This window comes from Puma concolor, chromosome A2, assembly GCF_028749965.1.
Source record: "Puma concolor isolate L17-30 chromosome A2, mPumCon1.1.hap2, whole genome shotgun sequence".
Lineage (NCBI taxonomy): Eukaryota > Metazoa > Chordata > Mammalia > Carnivora > Felidae > Puma > Puma concolor.
The window spans coordinates 153,866,837-153,883,905 of record NC_141668.1 but is presented as its reverse complement, the minus strand read 5'-3'; the positions used below and the strand labels follow the sequence as shown (position 1 = coordinate 153,883,905).

The 17,069-nt window shown below is 45.1% G+C and overlaps 1 protein-coding gene across 3 annotated transcripts in view; it reads right to left on the bottom strand.

The window, feature by feature from the left end:
• Positions 1–12,733, bottom strand: part of IP6K2 (inositol hexakisphosphate kinase 2) — a 30,998-nt gene extending 18,265 nt beyond the window's left edge. The window contains exon 1 of one of the 3 annotated variants that reach the window (XM_025915734.2): positions 12,577–12,733. The gene's annotated coding sequence lies outside the window, so the exon portion shown is untranslated. Of the gene's footprint in view, positions 1–3,295; positions 4,757–9,417; positions 9,557–12,576 lie in introns of those variants that run through there. The other 2 variants (XM_086698274.1, XM_086698272.1) reach the window with 2 other exon arrangements.
• Between the last annotated feature and the right edge of the window lie 4,336 nt (positions 12,734–17,069).

The following is a 17,069-nucleotide window of genomic DNA, read 5'->3' as shown; positions in this document are numbered from 1 at the left end:
CACCATAACAGGTATACGTCACCACAAAAACCAGATACCTGAGATGAAAGAGTCACTGCTAAGAATGGCTGGAATCCTAGTCCTAACCTTAAAGGAGCTGCAGCCTGGCTGGCGGGCTGGCAAGGTGTCTGTCTGCCCCGCCTCCCCCCATCCTCCCAATGCCATAGTAGGCACTGGCTCCACTGAAGCAGCAGGGCCAGAGACAAGACACAATCTCTGCATCAACTTGACACAGATGCCTGTGGTCCAAGACTAGGTGTTCATTTTCTCCCTCGTTAGCATTTTATTCTAGTTAAAAAAAATTTTTTTTTAATGTTTATTTATTGTTGAGAGAGAGAGAGTGAGCAAGTGGGGAAGGGGTAGAGAGAAAGGGAGACACATAATCCAAAGCAGGCTCCAGACTCTGAGCTGTTGAGCACAGAGCCTGACATGGGGCTCGAACTCACGAACCGTGAGATCATGACCCGAGCTGAAGTCAGACGCACAACTGACTGAACCACCCAGGTGCCCCTTTATTCTAGTTCTAATAAGTGAAAAGCTGTAAGTTGTACATGGAACTGTTTCATTAAAGCCATAATAACACAGATCCTTCCCCCAATGCTGAGGAACAAATAAAACACCAGATTCTGTTCCAAAAATCCAGACAAGCTTTTCTGTAAGGGAAGCAGCAGCCTCTCAGATGCTTCTCCTCTCTAGAACCACCAGCATGACACATTACCCCATCTCTCTGCCTTGTTAAATTAGATTTCTGGAATGAAAGACTAGAGGGTCCCAAAATGGAAGGGGATGAGAAGGAACTTTCAGCCTACCTAGAAATATGTTCATCAGAGTTACACTGATAGAATTACAAAGTTTTAGCAACTTAAAAAGCTTTTTTTAGCTAAAAGCATAGCACGACTCCTTCAAGGAAATTGAAATTATTGATTCTAAGGTGTCACATGTCTTCTTTATCTGAGAATCACATTTTCTTTTAAATAACTAAATGTATTTCATACATACACCAAGAATTCTCAGTCCTCCTTAGAAAGAAGCCCATTACTCCTCTTTCAAGGGCAATTCTCATTTCTAGTCTCCTCCTCCTTGGTGCAGTCTATGACTCCCACCACCCCCTAAAAAATACACACAACAGAAACACACAGAAATGGCTGCTTCAGACTGCAGCCGAAATTGCTGTGAGGGCTCAATCCATGAGGGACTTTCCTACCTTGAGTCACAGTTCTCTCTTGTGCTGACAAATAATGGTCCATTGGCTTCAGGCAAGATTATATGTTCTCTGCATGTTGTTGATGTTTACCCCTACTCATCCCTCAGCTGGTTCCCTAACCAGATGACACACGAGTTCATCCTCTAAAACACAGGGAGCCAAAAATGATTCAGTCCTCATGGGCAGCCACAGAACCCAGGCATCCCTGACATGCCTAGGCCGACACCCTGAGTGCTGTACCTGCTGATGGAGGGACCAAAGTGTATCCTGCACTGCACCAGGTCCTATATGTCCAGGGGGCACAATTTGCTCCAGGTCCTTGCAAAACCTCAGTTAATACTTTCCTCAAGGGTTTGCAAAGTGTCCCAGGCTCAAAGCACCAATCTGGCAGCTTTTATCACAAACCACTCAGTATACTCAGTGTTCCTCCACGACCAGCCAGAAAAAGAATGAGATACGGGCATGAAAAAATTCCTGACACTGGCACAGGTCACAGCACTTTGTCCTAACATAGAGCCATTTGCCAGTCATCCTCCATAAGTCCTGAGATTTCTTTCCAAAATAAAGCATAGCAAAATACTAAGAAACTTTGAGGAGATCAAGTTCAACCACATCCACAGTTCTGAAGCAAATCATACACTGACTTCTTTGGAATCAGCCAGCTTGTGAGAAGGGCAGTGACTTCAGTCGCTCAAGAGCACATTTTGAGGACTGGGAGGGAAGGCCAATGGGGCACTTTCACTTTTGACATCTTGCCACTGTGTTCCCTTTCTTTGGTTCTATGCAAAGAACCTCCAGTATTTTCAAAATAAAAACACTCTTTTGGGGTGCCTGGCTGGCTCAGTCAAACATCCGACTCTTGATTTCGGCTCATCTCACAGTTGTGGGATCAGCCCTGCATCAACTCTGTGTGCTGGGCTGGGCATGGAGAGATTCTCTCTCTCTCTCCCTCTGTCCCCCCTGTACACACATGCTCTCTCTATAAAAACAAAAAACCACACACACACACTCTTCTGAGAGTGAAATGAATCATTCCTGGAAGAGGGCAGCCTGTTTCCTCCTTTCCTAGCCTTCACCTGCCCTAGACCTGCTGGCCACATCCATCAGTGTTTCAGGGCCCAGAGTCTGTCAGCTCCCACCTGGCACCTCTCTGCAAGGTCCACACTTCCAAATGCCCCAGGATTCTGCATCTGGTGCTTACAGTCTTCCCCTGGGCTCTCAAGGTAGGTGCAGCATCCCAATCAACCCTAAGGTCCTCAAACATGCAACCCTGTGAAGGTGTTGCTGTGTTTGTCCCATAAAGCCAAGCATAGATACTACAAGGGGCAGGGGCAGGGGCAGCTCAAAGGACCTGGGGAAAAGACACTTGTGTTCGCATACTCTGCAATAAGAACATAGATGAAGAGAAACCCAGACCCTCAGCAGGGAGTTGGCAACCAACTCCACTATCTCTCCTCCAGAAGCACTCACCTCAGAGAAGATATACTGTTCATGGAAGGACATCTTTCACTGCCTTACATGTAAAACCTCTACTCATAATAGCAGAAAACTTGAAAATGTTCATTAGGAACTCATTTAGGAGACCATAATCTCAGCAGTGTGCAATTAAGTGGTTTAAGAGTACTGTATGTTTTTCCTGTCAGGTTGTTCAAGCTCATACAAATATACATTCTTTGGGATACCTGGGTGGCTCAGTAGGTTAAGCGGCCAACTCTTGATTTCGGCTCAGGTCATGATCTCACAGTGGTTCATGAGATCAAGCCCCACATCGGGCTCTGCACTGACAGTGCAGAACCTGCATGGGATTCTCTTTCTCCCTCTCTCTCTGCCCCTCCCATGCTGGTGCTCTCTCTCTCACTCTCTCTCAAAATAAATAAACTTTAGGGGCACCTGGGTGGCTCAGTCAGTTAAGCACCTGACTTTGGCTCAGGTCATGATCTCACAAGCTCACCTGCTTCGGATTCTGTCTCCCTCTCTCTCTGCCCCTCCCCTGCTCACACTCCGTGTCTCTCTCTCAAAAAATAAACATACATACATACATACATACATACATACATACATAAGCAAACAAACTTTAAAAAATATACATACATTCTTTGGTCAGGTATTCTATATCCACCCTTCCTCTTCCTTTGTTGGGTAACTCTATAGACAGTCTCTCAAGGAAACAGTATGATTCTGTTTAGCATGAGAACCAACAGGTGCTGGGTTCACACACCTCCACAGAGCACCCTGTAAAAGAAGCTAAACTGAGAACTCCAGAGATAGAGCATCACTTGTTGCTCATGAAAAGGGGAGGAATGAGCTAAAGGTGCAGTCCACAGACACCAAGTTTCAAGCACATTTTAAACAAATGGGCATCAGAGTGAAAGAAGGCAGGCGTGGAGCTAGGTTAATCCCAAGACAAAAGTTGCTGCAGCCTTAGCAAAGATACCAAAGTTGTATAGACCTGGGATCTCAATCCCAGATAAAAAAGGTAGGGAGGAGGGTTACAGTAAAAATTCGCATCTAGCATGAGTTTTATACTTGTTAAACAAAAATAATCTACTATTCTTATAAAACAAGCTTTGAAGGGGGATGCAAGATTTTTACATTCCCCAAAAGAGTAAGACAGAGCTCACACAACCCATGGGGCCCCTCATTTCTGAGTGTGCAGCTAGGGACAGAAAAGTCTGGAGCAGAAATAGCAACACTAGCCAGGTGTTCTGCTTCTTTGTCTCTAACACATCTTATCTCCTTAAAAGAAAAGTTTTAATCTTCCTTGGCCTGGGATTGGACACTCAATTTCTAAAACATGTATTAGTGTCTGAAGTAAGATAAATGGATGGATACACAGAACAAAACTAAATAACCTCCCATTTTGATCAATTATGACTTTCAGTTAAATACATTCACAAGAATGAGTTAAAACAAGCAAACAAACCTAGCAGTGCAAAGAAAGTTTTGTGAATTCTCTACAACAGAAAGCAAGCAGAAGCAGCCCAAGAGGCCCAGACTGATTCCGGCTGTCCTAAGGAGTTTATGACAGCAGGTACTAGAGCTCCATCTCCAAGTCACAAGGGTTTCAAAAACAACCCAAAGCCTCAAATCCTTCAGTTCAGAGTGGGATGAGATTACCCCAGGAACAAAAAGAACACAGGTGAAAGACTTAGCATAGTGAGGGTCCCATGAGCAGCTGCTGGAGCTGTTACTTCTATTTTTTTGTGGGCAGGATGCTGTAGGTGCTATGTATCTTCACCAACAGCTACATTTCATGAACATTTAAAATCAAACCAAGGCATGACTTCTGTTTAATCACATGGTTGTTTTGCTGTCTGTTCTGACCTGAAGACCACATTTAGGAGCTTTCGTCCTCCCAACCATTTCAATCTTAACTAAGTGGCATCTCAGAGGCATTAAGTACAAAAACTTTTTGTTACTAGAATATTAACTTTTAGCCAGCATATAATGATAATGCTCATGTGTCACCATAGCTTAATCCTTACTTGTAAAATTGAATTAGTGTAATTTCACTTAGAAGAGAACCCTACTTATGCAAATTTACATTAAAAACAAATACACAACCTTGAAAAAGATTGTGGATGGGGCGCCTGGGTGGCACAGTCGGTTAAGCGTCCGACTTCAGCCAGGTCACGATCTCGCGGTCCGTGAGTTCGAGCCCCGCGTCGGGCTCTGGGCTGATGGCTCAGAGCCTGGAGCCTGTTTCCGATTCTGTGTCTCCCTCTCTCTCTGCCCCTCCCCTGTTCATGCTCTGTCTCTCTCTGTCCCAAAAATAAATAAACGTTGAAAAAAAAAAATTAAAAAAAAAAATTAAAAAAAAAAAAGAAAAAGATTGTGGAGAAAATGTCTGTAAACAGAAAAATGAACCCAAGGTGCACTTGAGCCAGATGTGGACTACGGTCAGGTCCAACAAACTTTCTGGGTAAAAAGATGTCCTCATCTCCCCTCTAACCTCCCATGTAAAATGGCAAAATGGTAATGTGCTACAGCCTCCCTGATCCCAAGGCAAGTACCTGTGGGGTATATCATCACAACCAACACCAGGAAGAGCTTGCTTCCTCCCTCCATCCCCAGAGCTTAACCCAGTGCAGTGGTGCCCTTTAAAACAGGCCAAGGTGAGAAGACTTTCAGGAAGACTGAAGAGCCAGTGAGGGGGCACCTGGGTGGCGTCTGACTTTGGCTCAGGTCATGATCTCACAGTTTGTGAGTTTGAGCCCTACATCGAGCTCTCTGCTCTCAGCATACAACCTGCTTCAAATCCTCTTGTCTCCCTCTCTTTCTGCCCCTCCCCTGTTCATGCTCTCTCAAAAATAAATAAGAATTAAAAAAAAATAAATAAATAAGCATTAAAAAGAAAAAAAAGAGAGAGAGAGAGAGAGAGGAAGAGCGAGCCAGTAGGGAGGGGAAGCTACACTGAGGATGAAGGATACAGCATTCCTTTTGGGATGCATTATATGGTATGTAATACTGTTACTTAGAAAAATATACATATATCAACACAGTAGCAGGATCACACCCAAGAGATCACAACCAGTTCAGGGTAGCGGTTCCGGTAACAATGTCACATCTCTACCACTAAGAAGTGAGAAGGAAATGTTCAAGAGGAGAGCACCTCTAGGGCGCTTGGCTGGTTCAGGCAGTTAAGCGTCCAACTTTAGCTCAGGTCATGATCTCACGGTTTGGTTTATGAGTCTGAGCCCTGCGTTGGGCTCTGTGCTGACAGTTCAGAGCCTAGAGCCTGCTTCGGATTCTACGTCTCTCTCTCTCTGTCTCTCTCTCTGCCCCTCCCCTGCTTACACTCTGTCTGCCTCTCTCAAAAATAAACATTACAATTTTTTTTGAAAAAGGAGGAGAGCACCTCCAAATGTGCCTCTGAGAATGGCAAAGATGCACACAGACAAGCTGGAACAGAATTCATGAAATATGTGGGTAAAAAGTAGAACTTCTAAAGGAATACATTTTGTTTAGATAATAACTAAATGTGTATGTGTAATTAAAAACAATAAATATTGTAGGGAGGCCAACTTTCCAAGTACTCTAAGTTTATACAAAAAATTCTTTTATTTTTATTGGGCTGTATCAAAAAATTCTTTTATTTTTATTTTCTCCAGTTTATTTGTTTTGAGAGAGAGAGAGACAGACAGACAGACAGAATGAATCCCAAGCAGGCTCCGCACTGTCAACACAGAGCCCAATTCGGGGATCAGACTCACTAACCATGAGATCATGACCTGACCCAAAACCAAGAGTCGGATGCTTAACTGACTGAGCCACCCAGGCGTCCCTCAAAAAATTCTCCTGGCAAAGTTAAGGCCTGCTTTATACTGGGGTAAAAACGGTGCGTTACCTCTTCTTGGTGCCTGTCTTTATCTGTATACCAGGCATGGTACAGTTTTACAGAGGTGCTCTGAGGTGGGAACAAGAGTAAAACATCTAGCCTCCTGCCTGGCTCGCATGCAGTGCACTCCCCAAACGTGGGCTGTTCTCTACCCACTGCCCTACAGTTCCTCCAGAGTCCACTGGGAAATGGAGGTCACAGGAGGGACTTGACAGTACGAGGCGATAAGGGCATATACTAAGCCTGTGCTCATGGAAGGAGTGCAAAGAGAGGAGGCTTCAACGCCAGGCAGAGGAATGGAGTGCCAAAGGATATCCTGTTTAGCCTTTAAAAATATAAAGATTTTTAACTGGTTGTAAGTGTGATAAAATGACCACCATTATTAGTCTCTTCATCCTGCAGATTTTCTTCCATGCATTTTTCTATTCTTTACATAAACAGGATCAGGCTGTATATGTATTACTTTGCTTCCCCCCATCTCCCCCAGTAAAATTGGCTGTTTCTCTCACCTTTTTAAAAACTGTGATGAAATGTGTGAAACAATGGAACATTCACCTTAAAAATTTTTTTTTTTAAATGTTTATTATTTTTGAGAGAGAGAGAGACAGAATCCAAGCAGGGGAGAGAGAAGGAGACACAGAATCTGAAGCAGGTTCCAGGCTGTCAGCACAGAGCTCGACGTAGGGCTTGAACTCACGACTGTGAGATCAGAATTTGAGCCTAAGTCAGACACTTAACCGACTGAGCCACCCAGGCACCCCTAAAATTCACCCTTTTAAACTGTTTGGGGGGTACAGTTCAGTGGCACCAAGTATACTCACGTTTTATACAACCATCACCACCACCCATCTCCAAAACCTTTTATCTTCCCAAACTAAAACTCTGTACCCATTAAACAATTAACTGTCCAGTCTCCCTTCCTTCAAGCCCCTGGCAACCACCATTCAACTGTCTCTATGATTCTGACTACTCCAGTTTCTCACACAAGTAGGATCATTCAACATTTGTTGTTTTGCTATTCTTCCCCATTAAACTATATGCCTTAGCCATGTATCTGTCCATACAGAATTCCTTTCAAAGACGGCATAATATTTACACATAATCATAATGTATTTTTTAACTTCCCTACTGACACTAATTTATTTATTACAATAATAATTCAATGAGTGTCCTTGTAGCTGTCTTTGCACTCTTGTGGAAGTATTTCTGTAGGAAAATTCCTAGAAGTAGAATTGCTGGGACGAAGCATAGAGGTTGCACCCAGTTTCACTCTGCCCTGTAATGTCCGTGAGCCACCAAGGATTGTGGGAAATTAAGCTGGCAGAGAGAAAAGGGAAAACCTGGTTTCACAGGTCACTACTGCAGTGACATAGGCAGAGGGACGGTGGCAGAAGAACCAGCATCTACTGGGGTCTACTGTCTGCATTCTTACTTAAGGAGTAAACAAAATAGAATTCTTATACACATTAGAAGCACATGTGAAAGGGCACCTGGGTGTCTCAGTCAGTTAAGTGTCCGACTCTTGATTGTGGCTCAGGTCATGATCTCCCAGTTTGTAGGATTGAACCCCATGTTGGGCTCTGCATGGGCAGTGCAGAGCCTGCTTGGTATTCTCTCTCTCCCTCTCTACCCCTCCTCCACTCATGCTCTTTCTCTCATAATAAATAAGTAAACATAAAAAAAGAAGCACGTGTGAAAAAGGAGGTTTGAGAGGAGAAAAATAAGCCTTTAAAGAAAAACTATGTGTGCTTAGAAAGCTCTCAAGCTACTCTGTTACTTTTACACCATAGACATGTTTCAGGTAACTTTGTGGGCTCATGAACTTAGTATCTGGTTATCTTAAGATGTCAAAACCAAAGGTGAAAGAGAAGGAGACAACACCGCCTTCACAGTCCTGAGCCTGAGAGTTTGCTAGAAGAAGGAGATGATAGCAGGAGTACCCCTAGTAGAGCTTCAACCTCTAGGAGGACATAAGGATCAAGATCAAGCTGATCTTTCCAGCCTCTCCCAGCCTAAGCTTCCTTCCCTCAAGGGTCTCTCCTCCGTCATCCCAGGGGCAGGGAGTAGGAAAGAGTCCTGAGAACTCCCAGGTTCTGGGGCTCCCAAAACACCAGAGCTGCCTTCTCCAGACACCTGTCCCACCTGGAATGACCTCCCCACATTCAGTGGCACTCAGCAGGGCACAGATTCTCCTGCCTTCTCCAATGTACCTAGGGAGGCTGGTGGCCAGCCCACACAGGGGAATTAAAGAAGGAATGGGGTGGCGAAAGTAGAGAAACAGGATTTGGTAGATGACTAGGTGTACCACACTGTTCTTAACCCTTTAGGGGGTTACTGGCCCCCTCAAGAATCTGAGATGTGTGGGCCTCTCTCCTGAAAAATGCACATCCTCACTGAACTCTACATACAGTCTGGGATGTGAGCAACTGTGGACTCTATCTTCAGAACTCCTGATACAGGGAATCAAATTAGAGGAATGAGTCCAATATTGAGCCTTCCCACTTCAGAACAAGGATGTTTTTGTTCATGAATTCACAGAGTTGAACTGCAGACACTTAAATATAAGGGGATGGTCAAATACCCAAGAAAAAATGTTCAGCAGATAGTTGGGAGCAATGGATTTGCAGCTTGAGTGAACCTAATTTGAAAACAGATTTGGGAATAGCCTACAAAGGGAAGACAGAAGGCATTCTAAGAGTAATGTGCAAAGAAAGAAGAGCACTGGGTCAGGGCCCCTATAGGTGAGAACTGCCTGAGCAGTGTGAGAGAAGGTCTGTAAAGAGACAAAGAGGCAGAACATCTACCCCCTCCCTGGAAGCCATGGGTTAAGAATCTCCTCCCAGTTTCACATGGGAAATCTAGGTCTCATACATACCCTTTGGACCACACGACAGAGAGAGAGGAGGAGGGTCTTGCACTGTGTGGCCCTTTAGGTCCCTGACGGCCCTCAGAGTTCACGGTCTGCGGCTCAGTTCTGAATGAGCTTTGGCAAAGCCTTCCCAACTTCTTCGCTGAAAAGATCTACACGAAAAATCCCTTCAAACCAAGCCACCATAGTGAAAAGGTCTCAAGCACAGGGTGTGATCAGCAAAAGCCAGCGTATGGGAAATCCTAAAAGATAAATGACAATTGCTTCAACCAAACAATTAAAAGGAGGGGCACCTAGGTGGCTCAATCAGTTGAGCATCCCACTTCAGCTCAGGTCATGATCTCATGGTTTCTGAGTTTGAGCCCCAAGTCGGGCTCTGTGCTGACAGCTCGGAGCCTGGAGCCTGCTTCTGATTCTGTGTCTCCATCTCTCTCTGCCCCTTCCCCTGCTGGCTGTCTTAAAAATAAATAAATGTTAAAAAAATTTAAAAAAACAACAATAACAAAATAACTATAAGGAAAACAATGAGCATATATAAAATTAAGAAACAAAAGAGACACTTCAATCAAATGCAATGTGCATATCTTATTTGGGTCCTGATATGAATAAATCAACTGTAAAAAAAAATTATGGGAAAATCAGGGACATTTGACCACAACCAGATATTTGGGTGAAAAAAATAATGTACTGTCATTGGTTTTTAGGCAGAAAAAATGGCATTGTAGATAGCATGGGTAGCTCTTTGTCTCTTAGTGATACACAATGAAATACTTATGGATAAAATATGTTCTAGGGGTATGCCACCTAAAAAAAGTCAGCTTTTTTTTAAGGTGGGGAGCGACAGGCAGAGTGACGTGGAACAAGATGGACTAGTTGGTAACTACAGAAGCCAGTGATGGATGACAGACTAAACCAACTGTTCATAAGCTTAGGAGACTGTCTCTTCCTTCAAACTCTGAGGTGGACTATAAATTCAATTTTGTGGAAACAGGACCTTTTCTTGCTCCCAGAGTATATTGCAAAATACTAATACCACTTGCTACTTTTATTACTTGGTATTCAAGTAGGCAAAAAATATAATTTATTTAAAAAACAAAAACGTGGGGCGCCTGGGTGGCACAGTCGGTTAAGCGTCCGACTTCAGCCAGGTCACGATCTTGCGCTCCGTGAGTTCGAGCCCCGCGTCGGGCTCTGGGCTGATGGCTCAGAGCCTGGAGCCTGTTTCCAATTCTGTGTCTCCCTCTCTCTCTGCCCCTCCCCCGTTCATGCTCTGTCTCTCTCTGTCCCAAAAATAAATAAATGTTGAAAAAAAAAAAATTAAAAAAATAAAAAACAAAAACGTAATCACACAAGAGAAATCATCTGCTTACCATCCACTGTAAAACAATGTGCTCAATTTGTTAGGGTGATTATCTCACTAGGTACAATAACTTCACCTAAAGGGAAAATTCTTCCCCAGAGCATCTTCTTTATGATCCCAACAATGGAAAATTTTCACCTCAGTAAGCTGGCCTCAGGGAGGCTCAGGCTCATCCCTGTTGCCTAGATACCAGTGACATCTCTGGTGCCTACAGAAGGCTCTGGCACCCCTCTGCAAGGGAGACTGGCTAAGGTTCACCAGTCAGCGGTTGCTCCTTCCTCCCACATTCCGCTGCCCAACAGACCCCAGGATAGTATACAGTTGTACCGGTCTGTCACTTACGAAATGGTGAAGCACAGAAGTTCTATTACATCTGCTGAACTGGTTTTTACAATTATCTCAACTCTAGTGCTGGCTCTCATGCATTTGATTTCTTTCTAACAATTCCTGTGAATTCTAAAGTCACAAGGCAAATAAACCAATTGGAGTAACAGTTAACAGTTCAACCGACTTTTTCTCCAAAGAAAAAGTCACTAAGCCATCAACTGGCCTTTCATGTCAAATATGATAAAAGTATTCATTTTGCTCGGTTTCTAATTCTGATAGTGGCTAAAGTTAAAACAGTAACACCACCACCCTGAAATTTCTCTTCACATACTTAACACCAGGCTACAGGATGCAATTATACGAGCTCCGCAGCAGCAACCTATGTAAATAAGCATCTGAGGTCACTTAAATGTAACCCTACTAAAAATGCAAATACTTTAAATACTAGAATTCATCAAAATTACCGTAATCATGGTGTTTTATAAAAAAAAAAAATCATAAAGCTGGTGAACTGGAACATCTCTGTTAGCCACTTTTGAAAAGTTTCAGTACTTTTTCTTCAAACTATTCTTTCATTCTTCCAACTATTATTTTATTCTTGGGTTACGTGCAACTACCAAAACGTTTCATTCCAAGCAGTAACTAGTTCTGTTTCCCTGGTACGTAAGAGCACCGGGTTTTCGGTTTTCCACATTTTGTTTTCACAACGTTTGGCCTCATTTGTCTGCTAGTGCAGCTTTCTTAACATAGGAAACTGAGGAAAATGATACAAACCCTTAGAATGCAAGAGACAAAAGCAGTCTTTAAGCCAATGTGAAAGAAATGAAAGCTCCACCCACGGCGACGCTTATCACTATTAAAGAAGGCGTCCTCTGATCCATTCTGGGACTTTTTTGGATAACAAGGTGGGCAGATTTCCTCACCGTACACCAGCTGACAGGCCCCACTGGCACTCAACACTCAAAATGGCTGCACATCTGCCGGCCCCAGGTAAACGGCCCCTGAGGCGGTGGGCTGACTCCTCCACCCGCAGACTCAAGGAGAACCCCCCCACCCCCAATAACCCGGGACACCACGGACGCCGCTGTCCTGGGAAGCAATGACCCAGGAGATCGTTCCCCCACAAAGGTCTGAGAAAACCTCCTCAACGACCGGGGTAGATCCTGCACCGCCAAAATACCTGGGAGACCCCTCAATGACCAGAAAAGACTCTGTCCCTCAAAATCAGGGGAGACAGTCTCCCCCCAGTAACCTGAAGAAATAACGCCTCTCTCAAATGACCGGGGGATATCCGGCCCCACAAAGACCCTGAGAGATCCCCCCCCCCCCCCCGCCCCCAAGATCGCGGGAGAGCCCCTCCCCAAATAACTCGGAGACACTCCTAATGACCAGAGACTTCGCCCCCGAACGGCCCGGAGACATCCTCCACCAAAACTACCAGGGCGGCAGAGCCTTAGGCCGGACAAGGCGGGCGTTACCTGCGGCCTCGGCCCGTCCAGCGGTGCTTCCGTCCTATTGTTTCTCTCCCATCAAGATGGCGGCGGCCGCGCCGAGCCCCGCCCACCGCGCCTCGCTCCCGGAGCCCCTCGCTATTGGCTCACACCGGGAGCCCAGCTCGCGGACTGGGCAGCGCGAAAAGCGCTGTTGCTAGGGCGCCGGGATCCGAGGCAGCGGCTTCCGGGAGGGGCGGGGCGAGGAGCGGGGCCAGGGATGGGGCGGAGCCTTGCCTGCCTTCAAGGGGGAGGTCAGGTGGGTGGTAGGGTGGACAGATGGGTTTGGGGCATGTGGGGTGCTAGGGATGCTTGGGTGAACGGATGGCTCAACCAAGTGTCCCATTTTTCCAGAGTCCAAGGGTTTCCCGGGATGTGGGCTTTCCAAGACTAATACTGAGGCAGTCTGCAACAAACTGCGAAGTTCTTCACCCTAGCATACGGCGGGACACAGGACTGGATGTGGTTGGATGGAAAGATGGGCAATAGAGTGACTGTAGACGGTGAGCAAAGGAAGGTTATATGCACAGGTGGATGGATGACTGGATGCAGAGGGGTGGACAGAGGAATGACTGTAGAGTCCTCTGGGGACTGGCAGATGACCCATTGCCAACATAGGCCCTACCAACCTCCACACTGCATGACTTGTCTGAGGCTCATTTGTCCTGGGTCATATGGGTTGGCCAGAAAAGCTCCCACCTGAGTGCATGTCAGTGTAGCTGGCAAATTCGAGGGGGGAGGGAGGTGCTACTGAGAGTGGTCAGAGCCTGATCTCCACTTTTTTGTAAATGAGGCCAACGTTGCAGCCCCATGCTGTACGTGCACTGGGGGGTTGCAGAGGTGTGGATTCATGCATATGCTTATTTATTCAACAGATAGGTACTGAATACCTATACACTGTGCTGGAAATATAGCATTGAACCAAAATGGTTCAAAGGTGGGGGGGGGGGGTGGCGGGTGGCTGCCTTTATAGGAATGGGCAAGAACGACTTCCTGTGACCAGCTGATCTCTCTTCGCTTGGAAACACTTTACTGTGAGTTTCAGGGCTCCATGCCCTTGTGGTTTCCTCTCACCTCACTGGTTCCTCCTCTTTGCCTCCTCTCTCTGTCTACATTATTTCTGTCATAATCTTATTCAGGTTCATGGCTTCAGATTCCACCTCCATGTCCATCACTCCCAAAAGTGTATGTCTAGTCCAGACCCTGAGGGCCACACTCAATGCCCAGCTGTAGACTCTGCATCTGCACTCTGACTTCCACTTGGCATCTCAAATTCAACTTGTGCCACCCCAGCTCTGGCTCATCCCCCAAACACACTCTACCTCACTTTCCCCAGCTCAAAGTGATGACTGCTTAGTCCTTTCTATTGCTCAGACCAAAGGCCTCATAGTACCTCTTAACTACTTTCTTTCCACTTACATTCAAGAAGTCCTATTCCTTCCATGCATCATCTACCCAGGATGAGAGCACTTCTTGCCAGGTCCATGGCTTCCACCCAGCCCAAACCACCACCATCTCTCTCTCTAGGGCAATGTCACGGCCACCTTCCAGTCTCCTGCTGCTGCTCTTGCCACCTGCAGTCCATTCTCCACACACCAGCCTGTAAATGCATAAATCAGAATCCCTCTTGACCTGTTCAGAGCCCTGCAGTAGCACCTGCCCAAGGAAAAGTCAGAGCTGTCAGGGGCCTTATGATCCCCCATTACCTCTGTGGCTGCATCTCCCCTGTTCATCTCCGGCTCCGCTGCTCAGCAGCTCGATTTCTCACATATCACACTCCATGCACTCCCCTGGCTCAGGAGCTGGGCTCCAGGTGTTCCCATACCTGGAATGCTTTCTGCAGATTTCCACAGGACTGTACCCAAATGCCCTCAAAGTCCCTCATTTCAGACTGCAACAGGCACCTTTCAACCAGCACGTGAGATCACCTTTATCCCCTTACGCTGCTCCACTCTTTTCCATAGCAGTTACCTTTTTTATGGAAGCATTTATTATCCTTTATAGGAAGCGTGGTTTCCTCCACTAGAACAAGAGCCCTGTGAAGTAAGAATCTCTCTGTTTTAGTCACGGATATATCCTGAGCACCTCAAATACCAAGGAAGCTCCAGAAGTACCTGTTGGCTGACTGAATAAGAATGGCACGTGGTATTAAACGATAAGGGCTATGGAAAAAAAATTAAAATGGGGCAGCAGGAGGGAGGTTGGGGCAGGGTGAGAGTACCCCAGATCAAGGCTAGCCCTGCCTGGGTCAGGCCCAAAGGTCCCCACACTCAGCAGGGTTGCTAGGAAGCCCAACCCAGCGTTTGCTCCTGTTCCCTGCCTATAGTCACAGAATAAAAAAAGCCCAACAGGCACCAGTCATTCAAGCCCTCACAGATAAGCACTGTCCCACCTTCCTCTGATGACCCACTCTCCCATTCCAATGTTCCTATGTGTGGGGTTGAGGCTGGACAGAGTAGAGTCTCCCTGGGGCAGCCCCGCATTAATTCACTATTTCTTCCATAAGTGTTTACCAAGGGGTGACCTGGGCTAGACACTAGGTACATGAGAAGAAGGGACACGGCAAGAATTTGAAGGATTTATAGAGTCCTTGCCCCACAGTGAGGAGTGTGGGGAAGTAAAGGATGGATCCAACAGTAAAAGCAACAACAACAGCCAAACAAATAAAAATCCAGCTTCATTATGGGCAGTGTGAATAATGAAGAAAAGGAACCAAGCTGATGTCCAGAGTATGGTGTTTATGTCCAATGCAGCAGGAAAGGTATATCTGAGAAGGGGACATCTGAGCTAAGATGAAACTGGAGGCCTGGCTGAGCAGGGAAAGAGAAGCCATTCCAGGAAGATAGCATAACAAGTGCAAAGATCCCCAAGGAAAGAACAAGTTTGGTATGTTGGAGGAATATGAAGAAAGTGGTTGGGTCTAATGGAAGAAATAGCTCAAAGTTCAATGGAAAGCTCAAAGGCATGAAGGAACAGACCACAGACAAGAGATCTGGAGGCCAAATCCAGGCGTCCTATTGTGCAAACAAGAGTTCTAGAAGGAGAAAAAGGGATGGCTGAAATAGAGGCACAAACCAAATAAATGATAGAAGAAAACTTTTCTGACTTGAAGAAAAAGCTGTGTCTGCAGATGGGAGGTACTGGCCTCATTCCCAGGCAGTATGGAAAAGGAAAGACTATAGTGAATTCTTAAACTCCAAGGAGAAAGAGAACATTGTACAAGCTCACAGATAGATAGAACAAGTCACCTACCAAGGAGGAAGGGCCAACTGGCCTTAAACTCTCCCCCGTAACAGGTAAATTATCCTGAAGGGTCAGTCCTCATGCCTGGAGGGAGAAGGTAGCCATTAATGTAACGGAAAAAGTAGTGAAATTTCCAAATTACCAAGAGAAAAAATGGAATGAGTTATATCTTAAAAGAGAGAGAGAAAAGAGGAAAGTAGTAAGTAGTTGGTAGTTTCATATAGTTCAATTGAATAGAAAGATAAAATCATAAAGTAAAAAAGAATAAGCATAAAGGAATTATGGAATGAGCAAACATTCATGATTGCATAATGTGATGATTGGAAATCTAGAAAATCAAAAGGACTTCTTTGAAAACTACTACAATTAATAAGAGAAAATGTTAAGGTAATAAATACAAGAAAAATATGTCAAAAATTTCCTACAAATAAGCCCCTAGAAATCAATAAGAATGAGGAAAATATTCAATTAACAATAACAGAGCTATAAAATATTTAGGAATAATTTATTATGAAAAGTATAGGAATTGTACTAGATGGGAAATTTCCTACAGAAAATTGTATTAAGAGTCTTAGAGGTCGGGGAATGGGGTCAGGATTCATCCATCACTTGAAACTGGACACTTGCCACTTTGGACAAAATTTGGATTTTTTTTTTACCCTTTTTTAAAAAGTTTTTAAAATGTTTATTTATTTTTGAGAGAGAGAGAGAGGCAGAGCATGAGCGAGGGAGGGGCAGAGAGAGAGAGACACAGAATCCAAAGCAAGCTCCAGGCTCCGAGCTGTTAGCACAGAGCCTGACCCAGGGCTTGAACTCAACAGCTATGAGATCATGACCTGAGCTGAAGTCAGATGCTTAACCGACTGAGCCAACCAGGTGCCCCTTTAATTTTTGCTTCATGTTTATTTTTGAGAGAAAGAGAGAGAGAGAGAGGCAGAGAGAGATGGAGACACAGAATCTGAACCAGGCTCCAGGCTCTGAGCTGTCAGCACAGAGCCTGACGTGGGGCTCAAACTCACAAGCTGTGAGATCATGATCTGAGCTGAAGTTGGATGCTTAACTGACTGAGCCACCCAGGTGCCCCGGGACACAATTTGGATTTATTAGCAAAGACAAAGGAGAAAAAGGGTATTGGGAGGCAACCAAAAGAACCTCACAACATGAAAAAATAGTCAAGTTCATCAGAAGGCAAGGAATACAAATCAAAGTTAAAATGTAACAATGGCAAAACTATGGAG